Below are 16,504 nucleotides of genomic sequence, written 5' to 3' on the forward strand. Positions count from 1 at the left end.
ATCTGTAGTATATAAATTTTGGACTCCTTGCACAAAGGTGGCTTTGAACATGGAAGTTTTCTTTGTTGGGTTCTTTCTACTTTTCATATTTGTGATTTGTGTATTGTTTGCTTTATGCAATTCATTATTATGGCAAGTACCAATTATCATTATCACAAAGGAAAGGTGAATCTGGTTTGGACATATCTTCATTTGGATTATATTTGGACATTATTTCAGATTAGTGAAATCACCATAACTATCCCGTCAAGATGGATGCATAGGGACTGTTTGATAAAATTTATGAACAAAAATTTTCCACTGTATGATGATTTTAGAGTTGAGATAGCAAGTGGGAAGCTTTGTCTTTGATTCTTGAATCACTTTCACCACCTTGAAATTGCCTCAAAATTTGACTACTGAACATTATACTTGCCATCAGTGCTTGTGAAAGGATTATGTATCTGGTTGCATTGGTGTTTACATAAATAAATAACCAAAATTTGAACTACTGCCATTTTTTATTCTTGGGTGATTTCTTTAAATTGAAAGAAAATACATCTCAATTCTGTTTCATATTTCCGACTCTATCTTCTTGCTGGCCTATTTGAATGTTGTCCATGTATTTAGTAAACACACTAATTTCAGAGCTTCTTTTGTTCTATTTTTGTCTGAAAATACATGCTTCGTTTTGACAATAGCTCCATTTGCATGATGGAAACAATAGTTTGATGATTAGTAACAAACTCATTAGATTATGGATTTGTTTATCGATGAGAAGGAGATTCCAGTACATTATACCTATATTACATTGAGAGCTATCCTAGATATGCCGAAAGCAGGGTATTTCCCTGCAGCACAGATATGAACTGAAATTCCATTTAAGAGTGTTATTTAGGGAACCCCTAGTGGTGATTAGATTCACCTTAAGTAGAGGGAGGAAAAGCCACAGTGATAGTGGTTTATCCGAGTTTCTAGTAGTGTGACTATCTATTTCGTTGAATGAACAAGTTTGTGAGTTTTCTTTGATCTATGGTGATTTCACAAAGCATAGAAATAGGTGGGTTGACTATGTTGTAGTATGCAAAGGTCATTGTTTTGTTACAATAGCTCTTCACTGAACCTCAGTCTCTTTTCTCTTTGGGTGAGTTGCCGAATGTATAAAAGCATTGGCAATATAACGAGACTTGGATATTGCATATAGTGATAAGTTGTATGTTGTTGATGACGTTTGAAGATCTCTGATATTGACTGCAATAATAATTCTTGTTCTAGTGACAATGTTTTTAATTGTTATTTTGACTCACAGTGATGCAGAATATATATATATGCTTGAAGGGGGTTAATTTCTGTTTTTGAAGATTCAAATGTCCCAAATTTAATAACCAAATTCCAACCCTGAGTTCATTTAAATAGGTTTGATTTCATTTCAAAACAGTTAATGAAGATAGATAATTACTAAAGAGTAAGTTACAGGGTGTTAACAACAGTAAGAGTGGAACTTGATGGTCCTATTCAAGTTTTTACTTGGAATTTTGGATTATGATTCTGTTTCTAAGGGATTAAAAACTTTCCGAGGGTTCAAAAATTTCAAATTAATCCCAAACCGATTGAAAAATAATCGTAGTTATATCAAAAATTCATCTCAATCATGATTCTTCCCAGTATCAAAGAGTCTTAACAGTTTCTATGTATCAAATTAAATATATGATGAATTTTCTTTTCCGTCGAAAATATACAAAGATCAATCCACGAAGTAATTTGTATTTCATCGTATTTCAACAAAAGTTGGTTGTCATTTTCCAAATCTCATGCTTAAGATCAGAAAATACCTATAGGATACACCATTATTTCCCATTGAAATTTCAATAGTACACGTCTCTTAAATATTGTGCTACCTGTCACAAGGTGCATTGAATTTCCACCATGGTCCAAAATTTTCTGTCTGCAATGAATACGAAAAATGGTTGGACGCCTTCCTTGACCATCTTTTCCACCATTAACCCCTTTGTCCTCTTATCCATGGACCGCCTGTCCCATTGTCAATGCACTTGTCCGCTGACAGCCACTCCATGCATATGTGTTTTAAATAAGTTATGTGACGAATCTAAACCCTCGAACCACCAATGGGCAAGCACCTTAAATATCATGTGACAACCATGACCGCGAAGTTGCACCATGTCACGGTACGTAAAAATAAGTTCTCTTTTCCTCACCTTTCCATTCAAGGTATTTAAGATGGAATAAAATTATCTCTAGGTTATTGTGTGGCCGATAGCAAGTCTTTGGTTTCCTTTATATCATGAAATTTTGTTTGAAGTCATAAACTTTATGTATGTAGACTTTTTTTTGTATGATTAGAATGATTTGGACAATGTACGGGAAAATTTAAACAAGTCCAACCTCTCATGCAAAAATAAAATAAGTTTAAGATTCCATGCCCTCATCTTGTGTTGGAATGCAAATGGATAAAATTCCAAGCTGTCCATGGCATGGAATAAGATAAAGATAGTGATGAGAAATAATTAAATAACTGGGTTATGTCATTCAATAATATAAGTAAATCGTCATTTACAATAATCATGTTTCAAAATAATGATGGGATGTTATTCTTTCAACCATGGTTTTTCATTTACAAATTCATCTTTTTCTTTTTGGAAACTCAATCTTTTAGTTTTAATTAAAAATATTGATTCTTACATAAGGTATACTTGTCTATTAAGTTTGGAGGTAAAATTGATTTATCATGTGGGTTTCCTTGATCCAGCCATAATGTCGGTGACACTAATAGATTAGATTTACATTTTACCCAAGTAGAATTATCTCTACCTTGTTGACAGAAGAATAACTAATAATATGGTATCCCTTATTGAATTAGGTAAGCTTGATCATTAGCCAATTAGGACTTGATTTCGTCAATTGATTATAGATGTACCAACTTTTCTCATGGTGTTGATATATTGCAAGTTATCACTCATAGTTGGTGTAGTTGATAAGTTATAGGAATATACATGTTTAAAGGTTTGAATGATCAAGCATAAAAATTGTTTACTTTTTGGCAAAGAAATAAATAATGAAGTTAATGAGAAAATTATTAACATGAATTGTAAGAAGGAAATTCAATAGAAACTCTATAACAAGGCCACGAGAAGAATTATGCAAAAATTGACAAGAAGAATCGCAAGTGGAATAAGGGTAAATCTATAAGAGAATAGATCAAGTGTGAACTTGATGAGATAAGAAAATCTTTTTAGGATGAAAAATGACAATTACACAAGTGATGGATAAATCCCTAGGGTTCAACATGCCCTCATGTAGGTGGATTAAGAATGAAAAAAGAATTAAACAAGGACGATCGAGTGTATGTGTGCCATTGGATAAGCAGAATATGTACAGTGACCATGGAATTTTAATTTTATATTGTACAACCAGTAATATATTTACAATGAATTTCACTAAAATTTCCTTGAGGAAGGAATAAGACATGATGAGATATTATGGCTCGAGATGATGGCGCTCATTTATAATTTAATGATGTACTTAAAATGAATATACCTATGGTGTAAATGGTCAACTTAGTAGTTGGAAAAAGTGGGAATGATTATCCGAAAGTAATCAGTATCTTGATGAAAACATGACACCAATAAGATTGGTGAGATAACCTAGATCCTAGGGAGACATTGAATAATCTTATTTTATAGTTGGTATTCATTGTTTATATAAGGAAATGGAATTGATTCATGATAACAATGATTATAGTATCATTGTTCTATATTCTATGTGTATTGAGATGATTCTAATATTTATGATGAGGTTTCATGATATGATGGTATGAGGATAATGATGCACATGTGATTCTTATAGTGATGATGTATCCTTATGATGATAATGATGATATGCGTAGGAATTATGATGTTATGTTGAGGTATGTTGACATATTCATTTACTACATGATGATAGGTATTTAATGTTGAATACCCATGATGGATATGATATGCATAATGTGGCATAGGAATTATGATGCTATAATATGAGGTCTATTGACATGTGGTTCATTTATTATGTGAAGTCATGATATGTCTTTGATGCAAATATGTTGATGTTATAACTTATGATGATATTTCATGAGGTGAAGCATATGATAGATGCATACAAATTTATGACATGCATGAGCATGCAGTTCATTATTATTCATAATGTTGCAATTAACAATGATGAATGTTCTCATGATGACATGAAAGACATGGCATGTGGATTATTTTCTATGATACTATGATGGTATAGATAATGCATTGGTTGCATATTGAGATGTGGTGATTGACAGGAAGTCAGAAATGGGCAGAGAGTGTTGGTTTATTTGATGATCTCATAGGATCCCATACCTGCGAGGGAGAATATGTAACACCATATGGGTTGGGGACAAACTCAATCAACACTACATATGCCAGTGGTTCCTTTGTCTTGTCTAGCTCTTAATGGATAGCTCTTGAAGGGCTATGGGACCATATTGAGGAGGCCAAGTGTCTGATATTGAAGGCTAGGTGCTTAGTATTGTATTGGGATGCCAAAGTCTGGTGGGGGTGTAAGGACATCAATGCCTAGGGTTGTGCACCTTAGTGAGTTGTGGAGGAAGTGGGCCAACCTTGCGAGATGCCCAGTGACATTGAGCACTGTACTGAATGCCTATTTTGGGGTAGATGAGGTCTGAGTCAGGCGTGAGCCTTGGGGCCAACGTTGGACTAGGTTACAGATCGAGGAGGCTTATGCTTGATTCTGAAAGTGCGAAAAAGGACAGAGATTCGTTGGGATTTCCCGGGTGTTGTGAAACTTTTGATGCGTGTTGGTTATACTAGTTCAGCAGAGGGTGTCGGGACTATTACATGAAGTAATAAATAACAAAATTAATGTACTTTCCCTTAATAATAAATAATAAATAATATAATATAATATTAAACAATTAATAAACAATAAATAAGAAAATAGTAATAGTAAATAAAAAATAAATAATAAAAAATAATTTAATTACATGCTCTAAATAAATATAAATAAGAAATAAAACAAGAAAGAAATAAAAACCAGTACAACTATCAAAAAGTAAAAACAAAAGAATAAAACAAGAATGCAGTAAAGTTGCATGTTGACACATGGAGTGTGTGCATGTGGTTCTCCTTCCAATGTTTGCTCTATTAATAGATGGGGAGGAAGATGAGAGGCATTCCATCATTCCATGATTCGATCATCCATTCTCTTAGGAGAATACTGTTGTGAGACAAAGGATACCCTAGAGGTAGTATGTTGATTGAGGGCTCGCGGCTGGCCAGTTGTAGCGAGATATTGTGAAATTGAGCCTACGGTTGGGTGGAGAGTTGTCCCCAAGACTTTCTTGTAGTTAGCAGAATTCGACTAGCTTTCAACCCTTAAATCACAAGTGAGAAGCATCATCGCCATAGGTAAGTAGTCTCTACTCATTTATTGAAATTTGATGTCAATTATTTGATAAATTGCGTGATGATTATAAATCACATGATTAATCTAATTAATTACATGTTTTAATTTTGGGGCCGTTACATTTTCAGCTACAAGCATCATGCCCCCCCGTACACCCAGTAATTACCGTTGGCCGATTTTCCAAATGGGGCATTGATTTCATGACATGTAACCCTTGCTCATCTCGGGGGTATGGTTATATCATCATCATCGTCAACTGTTTTACAAAATGGGCTAAAGCAATGCCTACATACATTGCTGAGGATATTACTACCATGCAATTCCTTTTTAACCACGTTATAACATGTTTTGTTGTCCCTCAAGCGATCATGATTGAACATGGATCACATTTTCGTTAGGACATGATGGTAGAGCTAACTGCTCAGTTGGGCATTTGACATGATAGCTCAACTCCTTGTTATCCATAGGTCAATGGCCAAGTTGAAGCAGTCAATAAGGTTTTGATTACTATGCTTCAATATACCATTGGGAAGCACAAAAAGGATTGGAATTTAATGTTATTCTCTTCTATTTGGGCTTACAGAACCTCTACTAAGAGGGCCACTGGATTCACTCCATTCTAACTGGTGTACGATTTAGAGGCAACTATTCCAATCAAATGTGAAATACCTTCGCTTAAGCTAGCTATCGAACTTCTTTTGAATACCTCACCCAAAGAGGAGAAACTACTGTATCTTGAGAGACTCGACGAGACTCATTGCATTGCTGAGATGGTCATCAAAGCTCAAAACAAGTGAGTCCAAGCTCATTTATACGAATACGTTTCTCCCCGCATTTTTCCTAAATGTGACTTGGTCCTTCTTTATAATCAAGCCAACGATATATTGGGGACAAGAAATCTCAAACCCATGTGGCATGGGCCCTACATTGTCAAATGTGTTTTACAGAAAGGTGTCTATGAGCTATGTGACTATGAGGGAAATGCATTCTCACAGCCCCGTAATGGGTTATATCTCAAAGAGTATTATGTGTGAGATTCATGTAATAACTTTTGTACATTAGTGTATTAATTCATAAATGTTCATTTTTTATTTTTTGGTGTGCTTGTTTGCTTTGCAGACATATGATTTTCTGCTTACCATGTGCTCCACTCGGTTTTCAGATGCCATTAGGTCATTACATTGGTTTTGCTAATGGCACTTGTCATAGCACACAGATTCTGTCTTCCGCACCATGGCTACTCTATGACCCTAATGGCGAGCTGATTAATTAAAAGGTATCTACCTTGGTCAAAAAACCAATAATATTGTTGAATATAGTGTAGTTATTGAACTCTTGTTAGAAGCAGTTGCTCTTGGCATTAGGGATTTAGTTGTGAAGTTGGATTCGCAACTTGTTGTGTTACAATTAAAAAATCATTATTTAGTGAGAAATTTACATATATTGTGTATGTATCTACGTATTATATTGCTAGAAACAAATTTTGATTACATTACATATCAACATATTCCACATAATTTAAATACATTAACCGATGCATTAGAAAATTTGTTCTTGATAGACATTTGCATCATTTGTAAACCTGAATCATGTTATGAACACATAAGTAGAAATAAAAAATGCATATATATATATATATATATATATATATATATATATATATATATATATATTATATCGTGTCTTTCCTCGTGTTTACATCAAAATGTCAAAAAATAAAGTGTTCCCACACACTTGGCTTTCAAATCCTACAAAATGTGTAAAATACTAGGTAAACTATCAAACTGGACGGTGGCGTCATGATAGCATGAGACCACCCTGATCTCTCGGCCTAGAAGCCGACATAGTCTTGTAGAGACTCCCACAGTATGTGTTTACCAATGCAATGGAACATCATCAATAGTTGCAAAATCTGGAATCCCTCGAGTGATTGCCTTTGTATTGTTCTCCATATATGCTAAGGGGTTAGCCCCTTCCTCGTATTCCGCAAGCACTATCATATGGCCTACTTTCCATGCTATTGGCGACATGCCTAGTGGTATATATGGTCCCACATCTACACATTTATCATAATTTGAGTCACAGTTTACACTTTTATGAAAAGCATAAACTTTAAAAAATTATAACAACAAGTTTTTACCTGTGTCGGTCCACTAGAGGTAGATCTAGATCCCCTCTAAAATTTGTGCCAACATAAGCATAATCATCTAACATAAGTAGTTGGTGTTCAATCTAAGCCAAGAACTGTGGTGGATAATGCATATGTCGACCCGTGCCTCCTTGAGGCATGAGTTAGCTCCATTTCATGAGCCTTATATCTTGGGGGGCAGGATGTTGTACTTTTTCCCATTGATACCAAAAGAGGGGCAGTCGCTCCAAGAAGAAGGTCACCGTTATAGATCCAAACCAAAATTGCTTTAGGTGTTCATGCTTACCCTTGGTCAATTGTCCCTCCATGTTTTCCAACAAGCCTCCACACCATTTGAAGATTGTGGGGGTCAAACATGTAATAACATATTGAAACTAAGAATTCAAAGCCTCATGAAAATATTGCGTGCCAGATAAATGTGTCACGTTGAAAGAAATTGTTCCGAGAACAAGTTTGTTGGTGTTTGTTGCTATATTCACCTTACCTCCTTTGGTTATCTCGACATGAGGACAATATCTCTGGACTAGACTCCTGGTAATCTCACCTCCTTGGCAAGATCGAAAGAGTTGAACTGCTTCTCCTCTGTGGGATAATCCCATAATGAAATAGGTGTCCATCTCCTCTAGTTCTAGTTCTTTCCCTTTCGTAAGGAAGATCTCTTGATATACAACCCATAGGCTAATCAAATAATGTAGTAGCTCCATCTGAACCCTCAACCCTCTGGTATTGAAGAATTTTAGCAATCCACAACCCATTAGGTCATTTATACATGTGAGATCCTGAGATGCTCGGAAAGCTTTGACCTCATGGCCTCTTTATTTCTACTCCAATACCATAATTATCTTGCAAACAACATTTAAACACTAATTAATGTTTTTGGATTGCAGGTTTCTATGGAGAGGTTTTTGAGAGATTGTATTCGGATAATCCACAATATTCATCATTTTCTTTTTGTCGACGTTTCGAGCCTAGAGCAAGACTCATCATCAGGACTTTGATATACAGAGAAGAGAAAAAGATTTGGGATAAATAAGGATAAGGTTGACCGTTTAGGGTTTTTTTATGCCGACCTAGAGATTATATTAATAAACTAATATTTTATTTATTATTTTTATAATTCAATTATCCCTAAAAACCTAGCCTAAAATTTTTACCGAGAGCAAAGGATTTAATTAGTTTTTAAAGATTATTTTAATTTTAAAATAGCTATTGATTCTTTTTAATAATAATGTATTATTTTTATGTATTAATTTTAAATGTATTATTTTTATTTTTAAATGTATTATTATTTTTTATTCTTTTTAAAATAATGTATTAGTTTTATTTAGATTTAAATTGTTAAATTCTTTTTAGATTTAAATGTATTAGTTTTATTTAGATTTAGATTTAAATTCTCTTTAAATCTAAATCTAATTAATGGTTTTTACATAGATAGAAATCAACAAATTTTTCTTTAATGGGAGTTTTTAATCTCAAACAATCACTCTTGATGCCATCGTGCGAGCCTTTGGGCTTGATCATGACCATCATGGGTCCACTGACCATACCGGTGATGGTCGCCAACGACTATAATTTTAAAATACTCCTTTCTCACCTGAAATTTAGCATTAAAATTTCATTAAAGAAGTAATGAAATGCAAGAGTAGGGATGAGGCTCTTACTTGTCATAGATAGATCATGAAATAGTGCCCTGGATCTCCCACAAAAGCCACTAGAAAATCAAGGAAATCATGGCACAAAATGAAATTACTTTCACCTATTTATATGTTTTGAAAGTCATTTTGTCTAATATTTTTGTAATATTTTAATAGTTTCTTGATATCAGGGATGGTTGTTTTTCTTGTACAGTTACAAGTGCCTTCAATGTGAAGAGTGATTATTATTGATTACTATTAATGAAAAATATTGCATCCTACAAACATTTTGGTTTTGATGTTTTCTAGTTTCTCATGATGAATATGCACGAAGGAAAGGACCATTGTTTTCATGAGGTGCTATAGTGTTTTCTTTAACTCCCTAATTTCAACTAGAAGCGTTATTTTGGCACATGCTACAAGAGGTTTAGAAATGAATAAGCTCTATTTAGTAGTAGTTTAAAGTTGAATAAGCTCTTTTGGGAGTAGAGTTAATTTCTTAGATTCATAGGCATTAGTGCCTTGTGCTTTATTTTATTAGGTTCATCTTTTGATGTGGTGATGATATTTAGCTGAACATTGAGGAAAGTTTCATATGTGCATGAAATGATTTTGAGGCTCCCATGCACTTCCATGAAGAACACATGTTCCCAAGTTGGAACCAAGTGTTATCAACCACTGGAGAGGGACTGCACATGTAATTTTAATCACACTGAGTAGCATGGTGATCCTAACCTTCCAAAAGTTTGAAATATATAAAAATTCCCTTTTGTTAAGGACAATTATATGCACATGTTTGAAAACATCATAGCCTATAATCCCATAGGAAATACCATCTGTTACAACACTTATTTTAGGAATAGCACAATTTTTAAAATTTGTTCCATGGGCTTGAAGAAATACAAGTATATTGGTTTGTACAAGATGCCTATGAATGGTTGTTTGGATATATCTAAAAGTAGAGGAAATGGAAAAGAAGAAATCTCAACCCATTAAAAGAAAAAGAAAAAGGATTTACATGGCACATGCAAGAGATAAATTCAACAAAGAAAGAAATAATCATAAGGGGATTATTGGGGAAAGTGTCCAACTTAAGGACCATAGACAAAAGGATGTAACATGTGCATTTTTGATAAAGCATCAAAACAATAATAACTAAACTTATAAAGAAAGTTAAAAGAGGAAGATGCATATTTTAAAATGGTCCCATAGCTCACGTGTGAACAAAGGTACAATAAACCATCGCTTGCTTTGAATCTTATGAGGCCAAACTCAATGGAGAAACATATTTTTCACATATGTTGATGACATCTGGAAGTACAGACATATTTGTGAGTGAAAAATGCCTCCAAATGGTTGTTTTAGCATATATAAAGGTAGATGCACTGAATAAGAGTAATATGCAACACATTTAAAGAGAATTAATTAGGTTTACATGATGCTTGCAAACAAGAAATTCAATAAAGAAATAAAAAATTGCAAGGGGATTACTGGAGAAAGAAAACAACTCAAGGAGCATAACTCATACATTTATGATAGAAGATCCAAACAGTTATCAATAAACTTATAGAGAAAGTCCACTATGGAAGATTCCTCTTTGAAAATGGTCTCAAATCTCATGTTTGAACAACTGTGAAGCAATATATTTGTAGTGGAGACTTACGCATGGATATAAGGCCTCTAAATCTCCATGTTTAGCCCCATTCTAGTGTTGTTTGAGTAACAGGTTATGCAAGTTCAAGAAACTGGACAGGCCTATAAGAATCGAAGCTTGGGATTTCCTGAGCACTTTTCTTATAAAAATTGAAATCCAATAAATATGCGAAAAAGAATTTTGTGAAACTCAAAAAAGTACATGTTTTAGGAAAAACTCAAGGAAGATCGGGCCTCATAGAATGAATGGCTATAACTACGTAACTTGTAACCCTATCTTACTATTATGTAAGGGTTGTTTCTAGAAGCACCTCACATGTTAATCCTCCACCATGCTCCGCGAGGATAGTGGAGTTAAGAATCTATATATGAATGTGTGCATCGACTAATGACCCTCAAAGAACAGTTTATTTGTCAGCTGAAAATTGTCCCAAAATGATTCAATACCAAATTTTTTTGAAGCTTTTGAAATTTTAAAAATTCCTACAAATTTTTTTGAAATGTGCCTAATCAATGTTCGAAAAATGACTCTACGATAATCTGATTTATGTAATAGTTACATAATTTTAATGTGTTAATTAGGGTCTATTGATTTAATATTTATTAATTATTTAATTTAATATAATGTGTTAATTGAAATATATCAATTCAATATATATTAGTTATATATTTCTAATATTAATTATATTGATAATAAAAATATATTTTTAGTAAGAGATAAAATTAAAAGATTGAGATGTATTTTCAAAGTTGTTATGATATTTTTGTTTTTCAATAAAATTGATTAATTAAAAAAATGTCATATGCCTCATATGAAATGAATTATGATTTTTTGGGAAAGTGTCATTGACAAGCCATGATATTTGCACATAGCATGGAAACAAAGCTATTTAAAACTTAAAAATATCTATAGTAGAATGGATATTAGTTAACCAACCTAGATTCATCTTAGATCTATGTTATTTTTTCACATACCTCACACTTATCCTGCATTCAGATCCTTCAATTCAGCTACTGATACTCTCTTCTATTGCTTCTTAAAATTGGTGTATAACCACATTTAATAACTCCTTTTAGTAATTACATTTTTATTTTTCCATATTTCCATTGTAACTAGCATGTCATAATTGGGTTGCATAATCTTGCACCATCCCTCCCCTCCAAACTTTAGATGGAGGAAAATTATCCTATACAAGGGGACTTTGCATAATTGTTATGAGGTTCACATTGTGTAATAATGATAGGTACTAAAGAGAATGTAGGAATGATGAAAATGAATAATAAAAAGAAAATTAGTTTGGTGTAATGAGTGAAAGGGATTATAAATGCTTATCTATTTTGAAGATGGAGTCATTTAAGCAATTCCAAATAGAAAATTAAGGGTTATAACTATCCAAGGGACATGCCACCCAAATTTTTAACATGGTTCAACAATTGAATTCCCTGAGAGAGAAAAAAAAAGTGATGTGAACTACTTATCCCTTAAACTTGGTGACTAAATATTAAAATATTATGAGGTGACTAATGCTCCTCTCTGTTGTTGGGAAAAGTATCCAATACAGAATGACCCTATCCCACTCTAAGGGTGATAGTACCTCAGCAACAACCGAATGCAAATCTATTCAAGATTACTTCTTTATGAGATGTAAGAGAGAGGAGAAAGAGATCCGCTAACCGTTATCTTCCGCTAATGATTGATCCAATCTTCCCTCTTTACTGCTTGCTCCCAGCTCTTTGCTCTTTCACTGGTCCAACTACACAAAGATCCTGCAAAAGCACAAGAAAAGGAAACTACAAGAAGCATACATCCATAATTGATTCAAGGATTAGAATAAATAAAATATACAAGCATCAATACGCCATAGAGACACATGCATATAGAAGAACCTCAAATGCTTTATTAATGGAAGAAGTAAAGTTCTGAGAGTGTTACAACCATAAGAGGCCCAATCCAGCAACACATCCCAGCAGAAAGAAATCTCCTCTTCACCTCCTTCAAGAAAATCACCCAATAGTTCTATGCACAAACCAACAGCACTTCCTTACATTCACAAGATTCCCGCCTCCTTAGACCTCTTGAGAGAGCTCTATATATAGGAGTTTTGGAGAAAGGATGAGTCAGCTTGAGGTTGGCATGAAGCTGACTAGTGTCCTCTCCCACTTCAGTTATTATTCAGTTCTTGAGTCCACTTGGAGTTTCTTGCTTCCACTTGGAGATCTAGATCCTCTTACTCATCACAAGGCGAATTCCCTGATCCAAGTGTCATTTTGGAAGCTTCCTAGGCATTTGACACCTTGCAGAATGACTGTGCCACTTGGCCAATCTCGCCCAGCGCAGGTAGCCTTCATTAGATTTGACATTCAGCGCAGGTACATAGTGGAGCAGTTGACGTTCAACGCAGATGCTCAGTGGAGCAGTTGACATGATCCAGAATTAGCTTGTTTTTGAGTGTTTTCAAGTGGAGAACTGATTTTCAGTGTTGTGGTTTGCTGACCTTGTTCCTCTAGGGGTAGGAAAAACATGTTTAGGGACTTTGGATCCCTTAGATTATCGACATTTCATGCTTCATGCTGTAAGGCACAAAAATGTCTATAACAGTTGCCCCCTAAAGTATGAGGTCGTTTATCGAGTGAAATGCTTTATCAGGAGGATCCGAAGTTCATTCAATCGCTGAGAGGTGTCCTGTAATAAAATACAATACAATACATTATTTTTCATTCTGCTTTCATGATCTAGCTGAGGCGGGCATTCCCATGCTCAGCTTTATAAATTCATTTTGGTACATAGAACAGACGATCGTCTGATGGTAGACTGATAATTCTCTGCTGAAATTATCATCCTTTGAGTAGGATGATCATCTGCTGCAATGATGTACATAACAAATGTCTTTATATCCTGAATATATATCGCAGCCCGGATGGATGAAACTAGATCCGGGGTCTTCAAACTCATTCGATCTTCACTCTAAGTACAAGTCGATCCATGTGAGAATTGCGCTGAAGTCGAACATGGAAAGACATCGCTTGATTACCGGCAAATAATGTAAACCGTTAACAAGCGCGAGAGGAATCACCAATAATGACAATGACCCTCAAGGTACTGCAGTACAATTCACATGGTGTGAATAAAGGACTTGGCGTTGAACACCACGCAAAATCTTCTAAGCGAAGGTCATTGATGTATACCTGTCGCCGGAAGTGAGAAACTTGCCATTGAGGCATGCAAGCTTCAAAGTACTGAGGGGGTTGTTCCTAGATCAACTTCTTGGATAATGAGCTGAAGTCAACAAGAAGCAATCCGTCAAAGGAGGGCCTTAATGAATCCCACATCAGTGACACAGAACGGAGCTAATGATTTTAGTGGAGGTGAAAACAATCTGTGAAATATGATTCAGGGTGGCGATCATGGGTGGATGAAGGATAATGTATGGCAGTGGATGGGACACGGTTGACTCTTTCTGAACAACATCTCTTGAACATATAACGACACTGATGTGATGGATCGGTAGCATTACCCCAAATGTGGATGGTTTGGCGAAGACCATGGTGATGAGACCGGTGAATGAAACAACCTAACCCGATGTGATACGGAGGACAAAGTGTCATGTTCAAGAGCGACTTGCTACCATTAAAGCTTTGAGGTTCTCCCAATTTTTCCCCAGTCATTTCTGACCAGTACCTCTTTATTTTTGTCAAGCTTGAGGAGGATAACATATGCTTGTTCTATAACCTGCCCTTCGGGCAAGCCCATCACTATGTTTTAACGAGCCTAGCGATAGGGAAACTTGTTCTCGTCTAAAGACAAGTTTGTCGCTATTTAACCATTTTAACGAGTCTAACGACAAGGAAAACTCGGTCCTTTTCATTTTTAGAGAGTCTGAAAAGGTACAGAAAGTTAACTCCAAAATTCCTTTTTCGTCATCTAATCCCTTAAGTCCGAAAAAGTATAAAACAATACAGAAGGGATGAGTTTTCGATAACTTTAACGAACCGAATAAAACAAGCGCTCGACCTTTTTGTGTAATAATCCCTCATGTCCAAAAAGATTAAAATCTAGAGGAGGGATAGCTCTTCCGGTGACTTTAACGAGCTGGAAGGCCAAAACTCGGCAAACTTTTCATATTTTACGAGTCAGAAGAAAAGAGCTCAAAGAAGACTCGTCTTTTGAGGAACGAGTGATAAACAGGGATAATAGCAGATTCCAGGTACAGGTTGGAATTTTCCAATCACGGCAGTGTCACAAGGATGGCTAGGTGAAATCACTCTTCGCAGCTGTTCCTCAAAATGGGTAAACAATCATATGGGGGTGAACGATCGACCAAATGGAATGGAGGTGGCAGGTGCAAACACGACCAAGGATTTTATGGCTAATAGATTTACGATCACAATGGTTATTTACCGAAATAGGTTCATTTTTTAATGAGCTTAAACTCTGGAGGAAACTTTTGCTCACGCTTTTCTATTTTTTAACGAGCATAAATTCCACGGTAAAACTGCTCGATCTTATGTTTATTTTTTAACGAGCATGAACTATGTATAAAACTGCTCGATTATATAGTCAAATTTTGATTTTTTACCATTACTAGCTTTTCTCTTTTCAAATATAGTACTGCCTTTTCAATTGCTGCAACAAACTTTGTTAGAAATGAATAATATTTGCATGAAAATGAGATTATAACCCTAATATTTCACTTTAAACTGTGTAAAAAGCCATTAAAAGGTGTTTTTACCTCTCATTTACCATTTCATTTGCATTTGGTTTGTTGGAGCTCTGGAGGTGCCTCATTCCCCTTGATTTTCACCAGCTGATTATGGGAGATTCTGCGGACGATTTTCGGCGCCATCTGGACCAGGTAGGAGCTAAACCCTAGATCTTTCTTTTCATGGTTTCTTTTTCCTGTTTCATGCCTGTTTTCCAGCATTTCTGAGCCCCAGGGGTTTTGCAAAATCGCCCTAGTTCCAGCGCAGGTTCCTCTTTCGAAACCTGCGCTGAAGGTCAAGCTGCCTTAAGGCAGCCTGACCCTCAGCGCAGGTGGGAGGCTCTCTGCCTGCGCTGGGCTCAAAAACTGAGTTTTTTAGGTCATTTTTTGATGATTTTTTCGCCAGTTTCTCATCAAAATCAGGAACTTACTCCTTCTCTTGTTTGCCTTGCAGGGAACTTTGAACAAAATGTCTCTTACGTGGCGAGAACGAGAACATGAAGAGGAGGACATGATTTCCCTCCATGACCCTGTCACGGTGAACGCGTTGCGGAACTGTGGCCTGCTAAAGTTCTTCCGTATCTCTAGCATGAGAGCACATATTTCTTTACTACAGTACATGCTTGATGCTTGGGATCCTATTAACCAAGTGTTCCAGATTAGGGGAAAGGCCATCCCCTTGACCATAAAGGACATGTACTTCTTGACTGGACTGTCAAGACGAGGTGCCCCCATTTCCTTGTCAGGTACGGCCCGGGGAACTGATTCTACCAGAGATTATGTCCGCCAGTATTGCAGGGAAGGTTCTCAGCTGAGCAGAGACGGCAAGATTGTTATCCGTGAGATTACTGATCAGGCTCTCAGGTCCATTGTATTCACTATTGGTAGGATGGCCGACAGTGCAGCTCTACATGTTGCTAACAGGTCTTATATGCAGCACG

Source organism: Pinus tabuliformis, chromosome 9 (genome assembly GCF_031772625.1).
Source record: "Pinus tabuliformis cultivar Carrire ecotype Pingquan chromosome 9, CPIR1, whole genome shotgun sequence".
Lineage (NCBI taxonomy): Eukaryota > Viridiplantae > Streptophyta > Pinopsida > Pinales > Pinaceae > Pinus > Pinus tabuliformis.